Source organism: Ambystoma mexicanum, chromosome 6q (genome assembly GCF_040938575.1).
Source record: "Ambystoma mexicanum isolate Mex_15411 chromosome 6q, UKY_AmexF1_1, whole genome shotgun sequence".
Classification (NCBI taxonomy): domain Eukaryota; kingdom Metazoa; phylum Chordata; class Amphibia; order Caudata; family Ambystomatidae; genus Ambystoma; species Ambystoma mexicanum.
The window spans coordinates 269,676,403-269,693,302 of record NC_090937.1 but is presented as its reverse complement, the minus strand read 5'-3'; positions in this window follow the sequence as shown (position 1 = coordinate 269,693,302).

The following is a 16,900-nucleotide window of genomic DNA, read 5'->3' as shown; positions in this document are numbered from 1 at the left end:
CGGGCCTCGCCCTAACCAGGTGTGCTTGATTGCACACTTTCATCCCCGGGCGTGCTGAAGGGGGAGTTGTATTTCCAGACTGCTCGTTTCACCTTGTGGCGTCCTCTTCCCTCACACACCAAACTGATGACTCTCTCGTGGGTTGGATCAGAGTTGCAGGCTTTCCTCGAGGCGGGCACATGCCCCAGGGGTGAGTCTGGGGTCCCTCACCTCTGCCTATGATCCTAGGTGGACTGGGCTCCAAGTGTTCCCCACTTCTTATCCCGCCTTCGCATTTGTTTCCAGTTCTTTTTTACTGACACTGTGCCTCCCCCTCTCCTTCTAGGCCTTCCTCCTTCCTCTGTGTCACTATGTGGGGGGAAGGGTAATAGTGTCCCCTGGGGTGCCCATTCCGGACCCCTGCTGGGCTGATGCTGCTGACCCCTCCTACGGGTCCCTTTTTCACCATATGGCGTTTGATACTTCCCCTGTGGCCTGTCTGTGGTGTTTTTCTTTCTTGGTTTCTCCCTTGTGTACTTCTCCGGAGGGGAACTTGCAGTCTTGTTGGACTTTCCTGCTATCCCTTTCCTCCTTTGACTTGTGCCTTAATGATGCGTTGGCATCCTCATATTGCAGGTTGCACTTCCTTTAGTGCGGGGGGGGTGGGCCCCCATTTGTTGCCTGGCGCCGGCTCTCCTTCTCCAGTGCCCCTCGTCTCCAGGGTACTCCCAGGGTCTCCCGCCCATATAACAGAGCTGTGAGGGGCCCTTGGGTGGGCTGTGTAGCCCCCAGCCCTGCTCCGTACTCCTGCTCCTTCGCTGGCTCTTGCCAGCTGCTGCGTGAGTCGGTTACGGTGCGTAGCGGGCCCCCGCTCAGACACCACCGTCCAATAAGGGCACCCCCTGCCCCAGGCAGACCGGCTCTCCTGGGCACACCGGCCGCCCCGATCACTGTTGGGGGTGGGAGGGAGGGGCTAGGTTTTTTTTTTCCTCTCCGCCTTTGTGGCCTGCTGTCTTTCCCTAGTGCTGAGTGGAGCTGGATTGCGCTCTGACGCCACCGGCTCTTCAGGGTACGCCGGCTGCCTGGATGATAACTGGGGGGGGTCCTTACCTTCTTTGCTCCTACCTCCGCGGGTCGGTTCGCTGCGGCATGGGCCCGGGCTGGCCTCTCCTCCCTCTCCACTCCGGTGTCCCTTGTGTGCCAGCTCCTCCTTCTGTGTCTCGCCCTTCAGTGCCACCCTGCAGTGCCAGGTTCCCGGCGAGTTTCGCTTTCAGATGGGCTTACTGTATTTATGCCCATATCTTCGTCCAGGCAAGGCTTATTCGCCCGCTCTTTCACCCCTGGGTGCCACCTGACTTTTATCGTTTGCTGGGTGGGGTTTTCTCAAAGTGGGGGCTCAAACCACTTTCGCTGGACCTTGAGGGGAGAGAGGTATGCATATGCTGCCGCCATCTGCGCGCCCCCTGTTGGCCTCTCGCGACATGCTATTATACCCGTTTGTGCTAGAGCATAACCTACCCATCGTACTTGATGTGCTGGACGATTTTGCAAAACTCTCTAGGATCTCCTTCAGCAGACACAAATCGTGTATTTTTCCCTTAGCAGGATTTTGTGAATATGAAGTTGCGAACCTGCCTGCTCTGGGGTTAAAATGGGAGTCAGACTCCTTCAAATATCTGGGCATATGGATAGCGCATAACCCTAAAGACATGCACGCAGAAAACACACTTAGGGTGATGGACGGAATTTAAAAATACATTAAATTCTGGGCTAACTACCGCTCTCCGTTATGGGGCAGGTCTCCATTGTTAAAATGGTTGTCCTCCCTAGATTAGTTTATGCTTTCACGAATGTGTACTACTACTTAGAGGCTGCATTTTTTTTCAAGCTCTAGACCTACTCCGAGATTTCCTATGGGGGCGAAACGGGCATCGGATAGCACTTGAGACACTGCCTGCGTTACAGGGTTCGTGGTGTGCAACTACTGAGATTGTAGCTCTAATACTTAGCTGCTTAGCTAGGCCATTTGATGCCAGGGCTGTCTGACGACTCGCTCTGGAAGGTAGACTGCTCCAGTCACTGCTGTGCCCTGCATGGCTTAAAAAGGCACTGTGGATCTCAGAGGTTTGTTTGGGTGCCCATCCCTTGTTGGTTGGGCTGAGCGGACAGGTCTGGACTAGGCCACTGAAGATACTACACCTGCAGCACCTTTTTTCCCTCACATGTCCTTGTTGCGGCTGATGTTTGTGTGAATATGGACGAATTGAGGGCTCTTTGGAGATGGGGAAGATTTTGGTGTGTGCACTTGGGGAATACCTGTATGAGAACGGGGCGTTCAGGGACTTTGAGAGCTTGATGCAAAAGGAGTGCCTTCCTAAAGGCCAAATCCTCAAATATTTAAGAGTAACTAGAGTAGCTAAAAATAGATGGGAGGGCTGGCCTTCTGAACCAGAGGCTTTGGTGATCCTTACCCTGATGTATTATGACCTAGAGGACAGCTATTGTCCTGTGTCCAGGTTATATGGATGTCTACTGGATATGACCGGCAATAGTTGCGTGTGATTGAGGGAGCAATGGGAAGTTGATGTAGGCCATTGGTTTGCTGATGCACAATGGGATTCTGCATTGCCTTTTGTTATGAATGTGTCCCGGAACGCACATTTCTGACTAGTTCAACTTGATGTGCTCCACTGCACGCACATGACCCCAAGTAGAGTGGCTAAATTTGATGCGAAAGCAACGTCGACTTGCCCCTGGTGTCAAGGGGAGGGATTTGATTTAACGTACATGTTCTGGAGGTGCCCTACGGTGGGAGATTTTTGGTCCCAAATAAAACAAACGTGCATAGCAGCTGGGATCATGAGATGATTGGAACCCGCTAGAGTGCCTGTTGGGTGCATACCCCAGACCGAATAAATATTGACATATAACTAAATTCATGGATCTTGCGTGTGCTCTGGCTAAGAGACGTATAGCTATGTCCTGGAAACTCATGCAAGGCCCTCAGTACAGAATGTGGCGCCAAGACTTTGAACGTTGGTCCTTAGTGGAAACAACGGCTGGACTCTGGTCCTTGGGCAGAGACGCTTGTGAGTCAGCTGATAATTTGGAGTCCTGGAGGGCCCTTATTCTTGTGATATTTCATCCATCAGATATGCCACCATGACTGCTACAGTTCACCTTTTGTCTGTTGAAATGTACTAAATATGTAGATGTTCCTGTTCATGGTTTTTTGACTCTCTCAGACCAAATACACAATGTTCCCCTGCTTAATTTAATATCTATGCACCACCTTGCTGCTGACTTGCCCATGAAATGCATTTACTGCCCAAGCCTTGTTTACTCCTCTTGGAGTTAACAATTTTGTTTTGTTTATTGCTGTTTGCCCTATATAGACACCATTGTTGGTGGGATACTTCACAAGTGACATGCCTGGTTCCATGATGTTGATATGACACTTCCCCAGCTATGCTATGCATTTTGCTGAATGGAAACTTTATCTAATAAACACATTTTAAAATGAATACAGTTGACAAAACAACTTTAACACATACCACATAAATAAAGCAAACAAACATCGTGATTACAATAAGACATGTTTACATGCTCATCACACAATCCCCCAAACGTAAAAGGCCTATGAAGCCTTAAGGCCTGAGATTCTGCAACATTAATAAAATCTGCTTCCAAAAAATAATCGTATATAAAATACAAGTGACATTATTACAGCTCATGAATGTGGCCCACAGTTCTTCCTCATTGGAGTTCCCAACCATGTCAGAAGACCTGAGCGCTTGTTGTCTAAGCCTCTAAAGGAGTGCACACTCTGTCAGGAGATGCTTCACAGTCTTAATACTGGGGCTGCCACATAGGTGACATACCCTCTTGATTCTAGGGATTTTCTGGACAAGCCCCCGTAACCTCCCGAGTCCTCACCGGGTTCGTTAAATTTAACCTTGAGGTACTCCCAGACACAATGGCTTCCCATGCATGGTTTTATATAGCTTGGTACTCTGGCCCGAGAACTGATGTATATATGAAACAGTGCAGTGTATGATTTTGATGCAAGATCCACTGTCATTTGTTCCCTTCCCTGTGTAAACAATAACTTCTTCATGCTTGTCCTAAAGCTAGGGAGGGTCAAGGACAGAGCATCAACACCAGACTGGATCCGTCAATAACCTGCAGTCCTTTTCATTTGAGCAATATAAACTTTATTCATTAGGCCACTTCTGGACATGAGATTAGCATATAGTAGGCCAGTAAGTGAACACGTTGGTGCATTGACTAATCTCCTCTAAGTACATGGGCAGATCAAGTTCATTTTGGCTTTTATAGGCCTTTACCACTTTGTAACCGAGGTTGCATATGCATGCACCTAACCTACCTGTAACCACTGGGTTTGACACCCTATAAACGGTGATGTTCGCGCACTCTACCTATAAGTAACAATCAGACTTGATACTACAACCTCCAGCGCTGCTTGTGCATCCAACATCGTGTAACTACTGGTTCTTTCACTTTGCAGCCGTCGTTGTATGTGCTTTTAACGTACTCGTACCTACTGGATTTTAGTCAACTCTTACCTATTTGTCTAAGAAGTAGCCCCCGTACCATGAGGTGTAGCTCTGCCTTAACTCTAACTTATCTGTAATCTAAGCACTAAGAGAAACATGTATGTAACAGTGCCCTGATGCCGAAGGGTTTGGTGCGCTCTATAAATGCTTAAATAAATAAATAAAAACATAGGAGAAATGCCAAACTCCAAATAGATGGCCTCAACTGTAGTGTAAGTTGGCAGTCTAAGAAGTCCAGCAGGATAGTGTTCCAATTTGGATAAGGTTGATAGCCTCCCTAAAGCCCATGTCTCCACCCTATAAAGCAGAATACAGAGCATCTTAACCACATACAACCTTATCAGAATCCCCACAGAGTAGTTACCTCCCCTAAATGCAAATGATTGAACTGCACCTGCTATCTGGGTGATCTTGACCTATAGCTGTTCCACATGATTGATACCGCTAAGTTTAGCATCTAACCAGATCCCCAGATATTTGTGAGTGGGGACAGTTTCAATCCCCTCTCCGCTAAGGGTCCTTTGAATATTTTGCAATTATTTTGTACCCGGTTGTAAAGACCATTATTTTCATCTTAGAGGTGTTAATTATAAGCGAGTTAAGGGCAGATAAAAAAGGCTTAAGCAGATGTAGTGTTTCCTGCAAACTGTGAGGGGTGAGGTTAAATAGGGCCAGACCATCTGCACAAGCCAACCACTGTAGAAGTGAATCGCCTAGCTTGGGCGGCAGGGAGTTTTCAATAGCCCCTCGCCCCACGGTCTGCTAGATACAGGTTGAACAGGATGGGTACAAGAATGCACCTCTGCTTGAGACACTTATGTGTGACAATCCAACCCATCATAATGCCGAGCTGGTCCAACCGTACTTGAACTCTGGCATTATCGTGGAGTTGGACAATCATCTTGAGCAGACCCGGAGGTATGTGCCAACTGCTCAGCTTCAGCCACAGCTTATGCCTATCGATTTCGAAAGCAGCGCTGAAGTCGATGGAGGCGACATAGACTGCTCAATTGCGTATCATTCAAGCTTGCTGGACAATGGTGACACGAGCAAGGCTATTAATGGTGGTACTATAGCCTTTCCTGAAGCCTGTTTGATTGAGGGAAATTATATTAAATTCCTCAATCCAACTATTGAGTTCCTCAAGAAGCCCCCTGGTGAATATTTTTGCCGGAACATCTAACATGGCTAATAACCGTTAAATCTGTGGGTCAGTGCAACAATTCTTCTTGTGGACTGGAACAATGACACTGGGCCTCATTATGACCCTGCCGGTCCGGAAAGAACGGTGGCGGTAAAACCGCCGCCACCGTGATTTCCGGACCGGCTGATTAAGAGTCCTGCAGGCAGCAGGTGTTACTCCCGCCAGGTCTGACCTAGTGGGATTTACACCACCCACCTGCCGGCGGACATGGAAACACTGGCTCCGTCATAGATGGAACCGGTGTTTCCATTGTCCCCATCCCCATGGAGTGCTACAGGACTCCATGGGAATGGGGACTCTCAGAATTCCGCCTCTGGAATTCCCAGGTCACTGGGGTCGTAATGCCCCGGTGATTCTGGGAATCACGGAGACGGAATGGTAATACGGGTCCGGCGGTAACCTGCCGGTTTTTCTGGCACGGTTACTGCCGGACTCGTAATGAGGCCCACTGTCCCTCCACGAAGAAGGCAGGGTTTTTGACACACTGATCAACTGAACAGCCAATAAAGCCCCTTGGCTCAGATATTGCTATCCAGCTTAGGAAACTGATTACACAACCCATCAGGTCTGGGTGCTCTTAGTGATTTACTTGCTGAGATTAATTTTGCAATATGTGACTGATCTCTCTCAAAAATCCAGACATCAGTTAGGCATTCATGCAAGATGTTCTGGGGTGCACCATCGCCCAAAGTTCATTGTATGTGGAAGACCCACTCTTTTTTTGGGAACCCACCGCCCCAACACTTTACCCTTCCCTTCATTGTCATTAACAATCCTACAAAACTGTTTATGGTCATTTGTGCTGGAACATTAGACCAAATGGCGCCATTTTGCACAGTCCACCAAAATCCTATGCTCCTTAAACCATTCATGATAATTAGCCTTGTTTTTACTTTGTCGACCAAGTCCCCGAACAGTATTCAAGCCAATTTTTTTTCTGCCTAAGCCCCTGGCTTTGACTGTAATACTGACTTTTGATCTTGTTGACACATTCCTCAAAATGTATTATGCATAGCAGCAGTCACACTGTCAATATTGACCAGGGGCTCAACATTCACACTCTCCTGACAAAAGGTAATCGGCAGATCACGTGCAGTGGCCAATACCGCTCCCAGCTTGTTGGTCTTCCAAGAAATATGGTTACATTGAGGGTTCATTATCAAGGTGCCCCGTGCTTTCGGGGTGGATTGGTGACCTTTCAAGTCAACACTAACAACAATGGGGTGGTGCTCTCATGTTAATGAAAGATGCATATATCTTCAATGAAGGAAGGAGTCCCTGACAAGAAGACGTAGTCCATGGTGCTGACTGTGTTATTGCATGTCCTAGTAAATTGAGATGACATATCTGATGGGTGATCTCCATTCATCATATAGAATCCAAGAGAGTAAAGCGGATCTGCCCAGCCTAGCCCTCGAGTGCAAGTTATCTAATCCACCAAGTGGGGCTATGGTATGCTCGGAATAGTGCTCCCCCAGAGAAGTCCTGTGGTATCCTAGAGTTGCAATCACTGCAGATCAATATAGAAGTGCTTCCACCAATGTCATTAAACAAAGACTCCAACTTCACAAGGATTTTACCATTAGTTGCTCTGTAGGGAGGATCAAAGACATTAATCAGTACAATTTCCGTTACACCCCTGATTCTGGTCGCTGGCCAACAATATTCTTCCCATCAGAATATAATTTGAGTCATTAGCTATTTCCACCACTTGCACCAGAGATTTTACACCCAAGAACAGACCACTCTTAGATCTTGCCCATGGGTTCCTGAATGGCAAGTTTATTAATTGTGCTCCAAACATCAATCACTTATTGGCTCAGTATGACGGGTCTCCTGTAGGGCAACAATACAAAACATATCAATGAACTCATCCTGCTCATGCACACAAGACCAATGGCAACGGTGCACTAGGAATAGGCAAAACGTTGCTGCTGAACTAAACGAGGCAGCCACTCCCAGTGACATTCTTCCTCTGTCTCTTTTACTCATGTCCTCGCGCACATCTCATAGAATTCCCCCATTGGGCATTAGTGTATAAGCTTTTGAGTCTGTGATCCCTGGCTGTCTACAATCTAAAGGACTGGTATATTCCCTACCCTGGATCTTAGCCGAGCTTCCCATCTTGGGGACATTCATTTTCGTCGCCCCGTCCCCATACATTATGGCCGTGCATTCATTCCCCATTTTTAAGAAGGTTGCATAGTATTGCAAGATATAATCAATGGTGTTTTCCTCCTAAAAGTGTATTAAGGTGGTGGAAAACTTATCATTTTCGCAAATCTCAACAATGTGCACGTCATCGCTTCTGGTATAGCGCGAAGGCACAATACCCCGAAAGAGCTCCATTTATCAAGCCTCCAATACTGGAACATCACCGGTCCGAATAGGAGCAATGACGCATGTATCCGTTTGCACTGAAACGCTGATGACGGTGGTGCCCTCTGTCACAGCATCTCTGCTAAATAACCCCTCAAGAGTGATCACCTCTTCAGTTTTCTCTGTGTTGCCCCTTCTTAGACCGCTGATCTTTTGATGGGTGTGCCTGCACCGAGTTGGCATAAGAGCATATATTCCCCCTGTTCTTTTTGGCAGGGCAGGTCTGTAGGACCTCCTCACTCTCTTTTGTAGTAAAACAGGAGTTAATCACACACACAGCCAGTATGATCTTGGGATTCATGCAGCTTTCTCCTTTAGCGGGCCCCATATAGACCGCTGTTAGAGCATTACCAGTGGCAACCTTGGCCATCGGGTGTACTGAGGATTCGTCTACCATATTTCTATTTTCAACTAACCCCTTTTTCCTTTTCCATTTAGACTGTAGGTCCTGATACATTACTGCCTGCCTAATGGATCGCTTAGGCTTTTGTTTATACCAACCAACATTTATCACACAATCATCCTTGCTAGACTCCTCATGATTGCAAGGCACCTGTTCTCCCTTACTGCATTCACTGTTTGCAGGGAGCAGCTTACTGTGTGAGGCAGTACATGCAGTGATTTTGTCTAGGGCAATGGCTTGGGACTCAATAGTGACAGCAATCCGGGTAGTTAGGCCTTGTACTTTGCAAAGTATAGTTTATTTGTCAAATCATTGCATTTTTCAGCAATCATAGTTAGACGTTCTTCAAGGATTCCAAACATGATTGTGCTGTCTAGTGCAACGCTGTTCAAGTCCACCACTGGAGACTCCGAGAAATAAAACTGGGTGCCAAGTTAGGCACCAACGGTGAAGAAGTGTTGAATGGCATAGGGTTAGGAATGTGTATGTCCATGTCTATAAATATAGGGATTGGGGGTATCGAGTTCGGTACCAGATTTTGCACCAGTGGAGAGAAATTGCTGTGTGACATAGGTGGAGGTATATGAAAGTCTGCCTCCATAACAATGGATCCTAAGGGAACAGTTAATTCAGCCAAGTCTATGGGGTAGGCCATGCCCCGTTCAGACAGCGTCCTTCCAACAGGGCAATTCAAGGGCAACATGCCAGAGATCTCGTCAACCTCCTCAGGATTCTCAGACTCCAAGATGATCAATGGTAATGAGGCTGGTTTTTGAGGCACCAATGCCATGACCACAGATTCATTAGTTTTAGAGCCCAAATAGGGCACGGAGGCCTTGAGCGCTGATGCAAGTTCGTGGCAAAAACCCTTTAAATTTGCTAGTGTTCATCACATGCTGAAAAAAAGTTAGCGCTCTTTGTAATCCTTTTAGGGGCTGATTTAACTTGGACATTCCAAAAGTCTTCTGAGAGCAGGAGCGAGATGAGTATTGTGGGAGAACACTTCTATTCTCCTCAACAATGTTCACCACACGCAATAGCTTAGAGTCCCTCAATTTAGAGAGGTCCCGTGAGATTACTACCTCATCTTCATTGTGAATAGGCTGCATGATACCGGCCCGCTTATCTCCAGTATCTGGCGGTGCGAAAGCAACATGCTTGGCAGCGTGCGCCGCCCTCACCCGACGAGCTTGTTGCTTTGGCATTCTAGCTGCCGCAAAAACTTATACAGAAAATGCTAAGCCCAGCAATATACAAGAGTTCACAAGAGCGGCTCAAAGGGTACTAAGCCTACCAGTCACCACTCAAAATTAGGTCGAAGTCCAACCTCTAGGCAGTTACTTATACACTTCAATTTAGTGGAAAGCAAGCGAGTATAATTTTCTCACCTAGCTCCTTAGCCCATTCATATGGTAAATGGCTGAGTAGGTCAAACGAGGTCCACAAGAGTAGGTATCCACAAATATCCACGAATCTCAGCAGGTAAGAGCTAGTGAAAGCAAGTGGCCACTACAAAAAGTTCACTATTAGTTCACAAAATTCAAACAAGTAGCACGTTGTATACATTTGAATCAGGAGCCGCTCTCATTCGCTCAGTTCAATCTCTCCGCACTCACTAGTGTCAAGGAAAGAGGCAGTCCGCTCTGTCGGCATGGTGTTCCTAAAGTATCATCTGCTTATTCAGAGCTGCTGTCATCAGCGAACAGCAGCAAACAGCCAGAACACTTGTCGAAACTCTGCAAACGCTTGGCGCTATGATAGTGTCTTTGAAGTCTAAGTGCTTCCTGTGTCTGCCAATACGAGTTCTCTGTAGAAACAATACTGCCAGCAAGCGGCAAACAGCCAGACACTCATCAACACTCTGCATGTATTCCATCCACTAACAAAACCTTCACAACCTGCCCATCTCCTGTCTTAAAATGTCATTTGAAATGTCCGGAGCGAACAGTGAAAAAGGTTGCATTTGAGACAATGCTGTCACCTGATTTTCTTAAATACCTTGTGAGGGTTTCTAGTTACGTAATAATTCTTGAACTTGATGGCTAATTAAGGCAGATAGGCAAAGGCCCAGTTTTGGTCAGTGTCGGGCTTAACTCACTGTTTCTGCCCAGGAACTGATTGAAGCACTGAACTAGTCCTCCCACCTTTCAACAACACCCTTGTAGAGAAGCAGATGTACATGTCACTCATGGAGCCCACTCCCTGACCTCTGTCATATTGGAAGAACAGCCAAATGCATGCCAAATGCAGAAAGCAATGCATGACACCTGGCATTATTCCAATAACGCATCAGAAATATGAAAAACGTTATGCGCTCAGGCAACTGTATCGAATGTACCCTTGAACTGATGTGGTAGAAGAAAGTCTGCAGATACCAGTTGACATAGAGGAACTGCAAGTAAAGTTTGACGGGTATAAAGTGACGCCATGAAAAGAAGAAACAAGGGTGCACTGAAATGATACACAAGCACTTAAAGAATAACGATGTAACTGAAGTAACAAAGTAAACGAATATGCAAATACAAGGAAATCATATATGCAGAGAAGATAAGTGAAAAGAAATGCAGTAGATGTGTATATACGCAGAAACGCAAGGTGATTTTTAGTGATAACTGTTGTTTCTTTTATATCCTGTTATGATATATTTATCTGATTTGCAAATATGAAATGTATGTGATATTTGTCTTTTATGGTGATATGAAAGAAATATGTATTTATAATATGTTATTTGTTGTATGTGAAAGTTCTTATGAACTATATCCATAAATAAAATATATATATATATGCTGAGAAGAAATGCAGTAGATGTGTATATATGCAAAAACGCAAGGTAGATGAGACATAGAAGCTTGCTAAACGTAGGAACTAGAACGTGGATAAAGCAGCCATGTTGAGAAAATGGATGTTGGTTTTGTATAATAGTAAGCTGGAAGCCTCAAGGAGAAAAACTAAGGCTGCAGGGCTGAAAGGTGCTGGAGTACAGAATTGTGCATCAACAAAGGATATTTGTTTGGCTTAGAAACAAGGATGCCACAGCAAGAAGCAACTGCAAGGCATGAAAGGAGTTGAAGAGGATAAGCCATGTATGTTCGACATATTTCTCGTTGATTAAGTAAAGGGGTGAACATTTGCTAATGCTAAGAATTGGACAATCGAAAATGCAGAAAGCATATGAAAAACGGAACAACCAAGTCTCCAGAGGCTGAAGACAGTAATGGCACCCGATATAATTGAATCAAATGGCACTAAATGGAAGTATAGGAGGACAAATCATGGTCTCCTCACACGTGGTGCAAGACCTCAAAACAAGGTCTATTCATGCAGGCTCCAAACGAAGATAGCAATGTACCTTCTCTTCCTTTTAACATTCTGAGGAAGAGAACAGTCAGCAAGGTCAACTGCAAAGACGTGATTTAGGGCCTAACTGATGAGAGATGGTAGGCTAATTGTCTGATGATGTTCCCCGCACCTGGGTTTTGTTTTGCTTACGTGCTGTTAAGCCGAATGTCCAAGGTGGAGGTAATAGCCATCAATCAGGATGGCCGATGTGATGATGGACAATGCATTGTTGCAGAAACCAATCCGCTGTTATTATTCTACTATTATTTGTTTTATATGAAGTTAGAGGTAGTTCAAGGCATGCCTAATTGATAAGGGGCAGCCAATGATGTTACTAACACCCAAATGAACTATAGGTATATATCATCATCATTGTTTATTTCGGAAAGCACATTCCATAAAAACAGTACAAAATACAAACTACCATTCAGATGTATTACAATAAAAATAGAATTTATAAAGTCTCTAAAAAGCCTATAGGAATTTGCGTCCAAACATTTTAATAGTCATACAGATTCACTGTTCGTGTCCTACTTCTGAGCATATGTTTTCTCAAATAAAGTGCTGATTTTAGGTATGTGAGCAAGGACCAGCCCACGTGAGGTGAGTCGGCCCACAATGGGTATATTAGAGCTGGCCGATATTGCACAAAGCCCATTTCATGCAATAAAGGCCGTAGAACAGAACCTCTCACTTTAGCATAGGTATATGTGTTCCCGTAACCAATCCCTCCGCTCAATAGGTTTTTACTGTTTGCCACGTAGGATGACGTCCTAGCTGACGTACATCGAGGTATAACGTCTTTTGTGTAACAGAAATACTCCACTGCGACTTGTTATGCTTGCCAGGCTTACCTACTTTATTGAATTGTTAATAAAGTAGTATTTTGCCATATTCTTTGAGTCTGTTCGGTTATTTGGGCCTGAAATCAGTTATTGTGGTAATTCCGTCCAACACTTCGTACGCTCCAGGTGCTACTGCACACCCTGGAAAAGATACTGTCACAAGTCTCTCCCCTTCTCACCTGTCTTTCCTTGCTTGCGACCTTCTTTTATGATTTCTTTCGCACGGTCCGGGATTTGTAGAGACCCGTGTGCTGGTCGTCTGGTTCCAGCGTGGGGATAGCGGTCCTACTCCAGGAGGCGGTCGGATGTCCAGTACCAGGAACCAGGAAGGACACTAAGTCCGAGCTTGGAGGCACGGAATGCCGTGACTCGAGCTCAGGCGAGGATCCTGAGAGAATCGTAAGGTAAGTTCGAGGAAAGGAAAGGGAGGAAGTAGATTCAAGGAATCGGGAAACAGGACTAGGAAGGAAGTTCCGGGCGAACTCCGGCAACACACGTCAGACTGCTCCGAGCGGTAGCGTTGAGACGCGCAGAGCCGCGGGGGTGTGTCTGCTTTGTAGAATGTTGAACGTAGCGCGTAAAGACTGGTAAGATGCGTTCCACACCAAATGGCCATGTTGGAACGATCACGGAATTCAGTCCTCTATGGGTCAGGGACCACGAAGTCCAGAATGGGCGCAGGCGGCGGTTCACAACAGTATGCCTCCTCCGAAACCCAGCTCCTCTGGGTTTGCCTGGATGGATGAGATGGTATCTTCGTATCAGCCGGGGGGCATTCATGTTTGACACAGGTTCCCAGGTGCGCTCACTGGGAGGATAACCTTTCCACTCAACCAAATACTGTAGTTGACCACGTCGGTACCTCACGTCACAATTTCTGGAGACCTCATATTCGAGTTGGTCATTGATAATCAATGGGGTGGATCTTGGAGCAGTTCGAGAGGGCTGAACATATGGTTTTAACAAAAGTGTGGAAGACTGGATGAATCCTTTTCCATGACTCTGGTAGTCGGAGTCGAAAGGCCACCGGATTAACAATTTCCTTTATAGAAAAGGGTCCGTAATACCTGGGAGCCAATTTATTTGGTCGTAGGTGCCGAGGAAGGAGTTTTGAGGAATACCAGACCTCATCACCAATTGAATAGGAAGGCCCAGGCCTTCTTTTGGAGTCTGCATATTGTTTCATGTCTCTTCGGGCCTTTTCTAGGTGTTCCTTTGCTTCTTTGTGCACATTGATTAGTGTTTCAATCCAGGAATCAACCGCCGGAACTGGGGTAGGAGGTGGGAGAACGGATGGTAGGACTGAAGGATGAAATCCTTGACTACAGAAGAAAGGACTGGTCTTGATAGCAGAATGATCCGAATTGTTGTATGCGAACTCGGCCACAGGTATTAAGAGTGACCAATCATTCTGGACTTTGGTGGTGAAACAACGAAGATACTGTCCCAGGGTTTGGTTTACTTGTTCGGTAGCACCATTGGTCTGTGGGTGATAACCCGAAGACAGTGCACGTTGAATTCCCAATATACAATATAGGTGTTTACAGAACTGGGATATGTAATGGGGTCCTCTGTCGGAAATGATTTTGGAAGGTAATCGATGAAGCCGGAATATGTGTTCTAGAAATATCCCAGCGAGTTCAGATGAGGATGGTAGTTTGTATAGAGGCGTAAAATGAGCCATATGTGTGAACAAATCAATGGTAACCATTATAGTCGTGTAGCCACTGGAAGAAGGTAGTTCTACAATAAAGTCTCTGGCAATGATTTCCCAGGGTCTTGTTGGTAGTGCTGGTTGGAGTAGGAGACCTGCTGGTCTTTTATTGTCATGTTTGTCTGATTACAGACTGCACAAGTCTGTACATGGATCTTGATGTCATCCTTCATCCTTGGCCACCAAAACTGTCTTTGTATAAGATGGAGGGTGTTGATTATGCCACGGTGTCCTGAATGGAGAGTATCATGGCATAGGCTTGTGATTTTTTTGTCTCATTCCAGGAGTAGGGATGACCAGTCGATTGTCCTTGAAGGGATATCCGTCTTTTGATTTGAGATTCCACTGATTGTTCTTCTTAAACTCCTTCCAGGGTTCTGAGTTTGGGCTCGAATATCCTCCAGGAGAGTGATTTGCTTGAGCAACAAATATTGAGTTGGGAAACATCTTAGGAAAGGTCCGGTCCTCAAGGGTTTCGTAATCAGGATGTCTGGATAAGGCATCGGCAATAATGTTATGTGTTCCAGGAAAATGATGGATTTGAAATTGGTATTAGGCAAAAAAGAAGGCCCAACGGGCTTGGCGACTGTTTCTACATTCCTGGGATTGTAGGACTTGAAGATTCTGATGATCTGTGCGGACTTGTACCGGGTGTTTGGCTCCCAGAAGGAGATGATGCCATTCAGTGAAGGCTTGACGAATGGCTAACAATTCCTTCTCGAGGACGGAATAATGAGTTTCACTGGGAGTCAAGGTGCGGGAGAGATAGGCGATGGGGTGTTCTAACTTGTCGCCAAGTTCCTGTCTCAGGACTGCCCCGATGGCGTAGTTGGAGGCATCAGTTTCAACCAGAAAAGGTCGGTCAGTGTCGGGTTGAGCTAGGATGGGAGCTTGTGTGAACTCCGACTTCAACCGTTGAAATGCCGAATCTTGGGCTGAGGTCCAATGAAAGGGGGTATCTTTCTTTAATAGTGTGACAATGGGATGCACAATCTCAGAGAACGCAGGTATACATCCTGTAGAAATTAGCAAGCCCCAGGAAGGAGTGAATTTGTTGTACAGTGGTCGGAACAGGCCAAGACAGAATGGAGTCAACCTTGGAAGAATCCATGCCTATCCCCTTTGGGCTAAGAACGAATCCGAGATAGTGAACAGTTGATACATGGAAAAGACATTTCTCGGGTTTGGCCAGGAGCTTGTGTTCTTGTGAATGTTGTAAGACTGCCCTTACGTGCTCTTTGTGTTTCAATGGTCCTTGGAGTAGATCAGTATGTTGTCTAAGTATACAATGACGAAGAGGAACAACATATCAGAAAAGACCCGATCCATGAAACGTTGGAAAATTGCAGGGGCATTAGCAAGTCCAAAGGGCATGACCAAGTATTCAAAATGGCCGAAGGGTGTTCTAAAGGCTGTTTTCCATTCATCACCTTCTTTTATACGAATAAGATGGTAGGCACCCCTGAGATCTAGTTTTGTAAAGATGACTGCACCTCTCACTGCTTCCAGGATATCCGAGATGAGAGGCAATGGGTAACGATACTTGAGAGTGCATTGGTTAAGGCCACGGTAATCCAAACACGGCCTGAGCTCCTTGGAATCCTTCGTAGGAACGAAGAAAAGGGAAGCGCCCGCTGGGGACTTGGATGGTCGAATGGTTCAATTTTCCAAGTTGGTGTCCAGGTATTCCTGGAGGGTCCTTTTTTCTGGTTCTGACAGAATAAACATTTTTCCGATAGGGATCACGGCTGAAGGTTCAGTGTCAATGGCACAATCCTCTGGTCTGTGGGGTGGCAGAGCTTGAACAATTGCTGTTGAGAATACATCTGTGTATGCCTGGTAGGCCCGGGAATCCGGATAATGTTAGAGACGGTGACTGGAATTTGCTGAGTTTCTTGAGAGTCTTCAGAGGAACTTGGTAAAGTGATTGGGGACAAACAGTGGGACATACAATGTTCTGAACCAAGAAATAAGGAGTCTGCTGCCCAGTTGATATAGGGGTTATGCTTCTGTAACCAGGGCATGCCTAGAACCATTGGATAGTGGGCAGATTTTATGATATCAAATTTAATCCTTTCTTGGTGGTGATTTATAGAAAGAAGAATCTCTTTGGTTTGAAGGGTTATGGGTCCTGAAGATAAGGGTCTCCCATCAATAGCTTCACCAGGTTGCACAGTCTCTCGTGTTTCGTGGGGGATGTTGTGACTAGTGACCCAATCATGATCTATGAATATGCCCATGGCTCTGCAATCCACTAATGCCAAATGGGGTAGGATTCTTTCTTGGAAGGTGATAGGAATGCCTGTAGAATCACAAGATTGTTTTGTCCAGGAGAGTTCAAGGAAGGAATTGATGAGGAGCAGACACTTTTCTCCCGAAACTGTGGCCCATCTAGGATCGGGAGCTGGCGTTTGCCGAACGCTGTGGTGGAGCGATAAGGCAGTCTCTCACAAGGTGTTT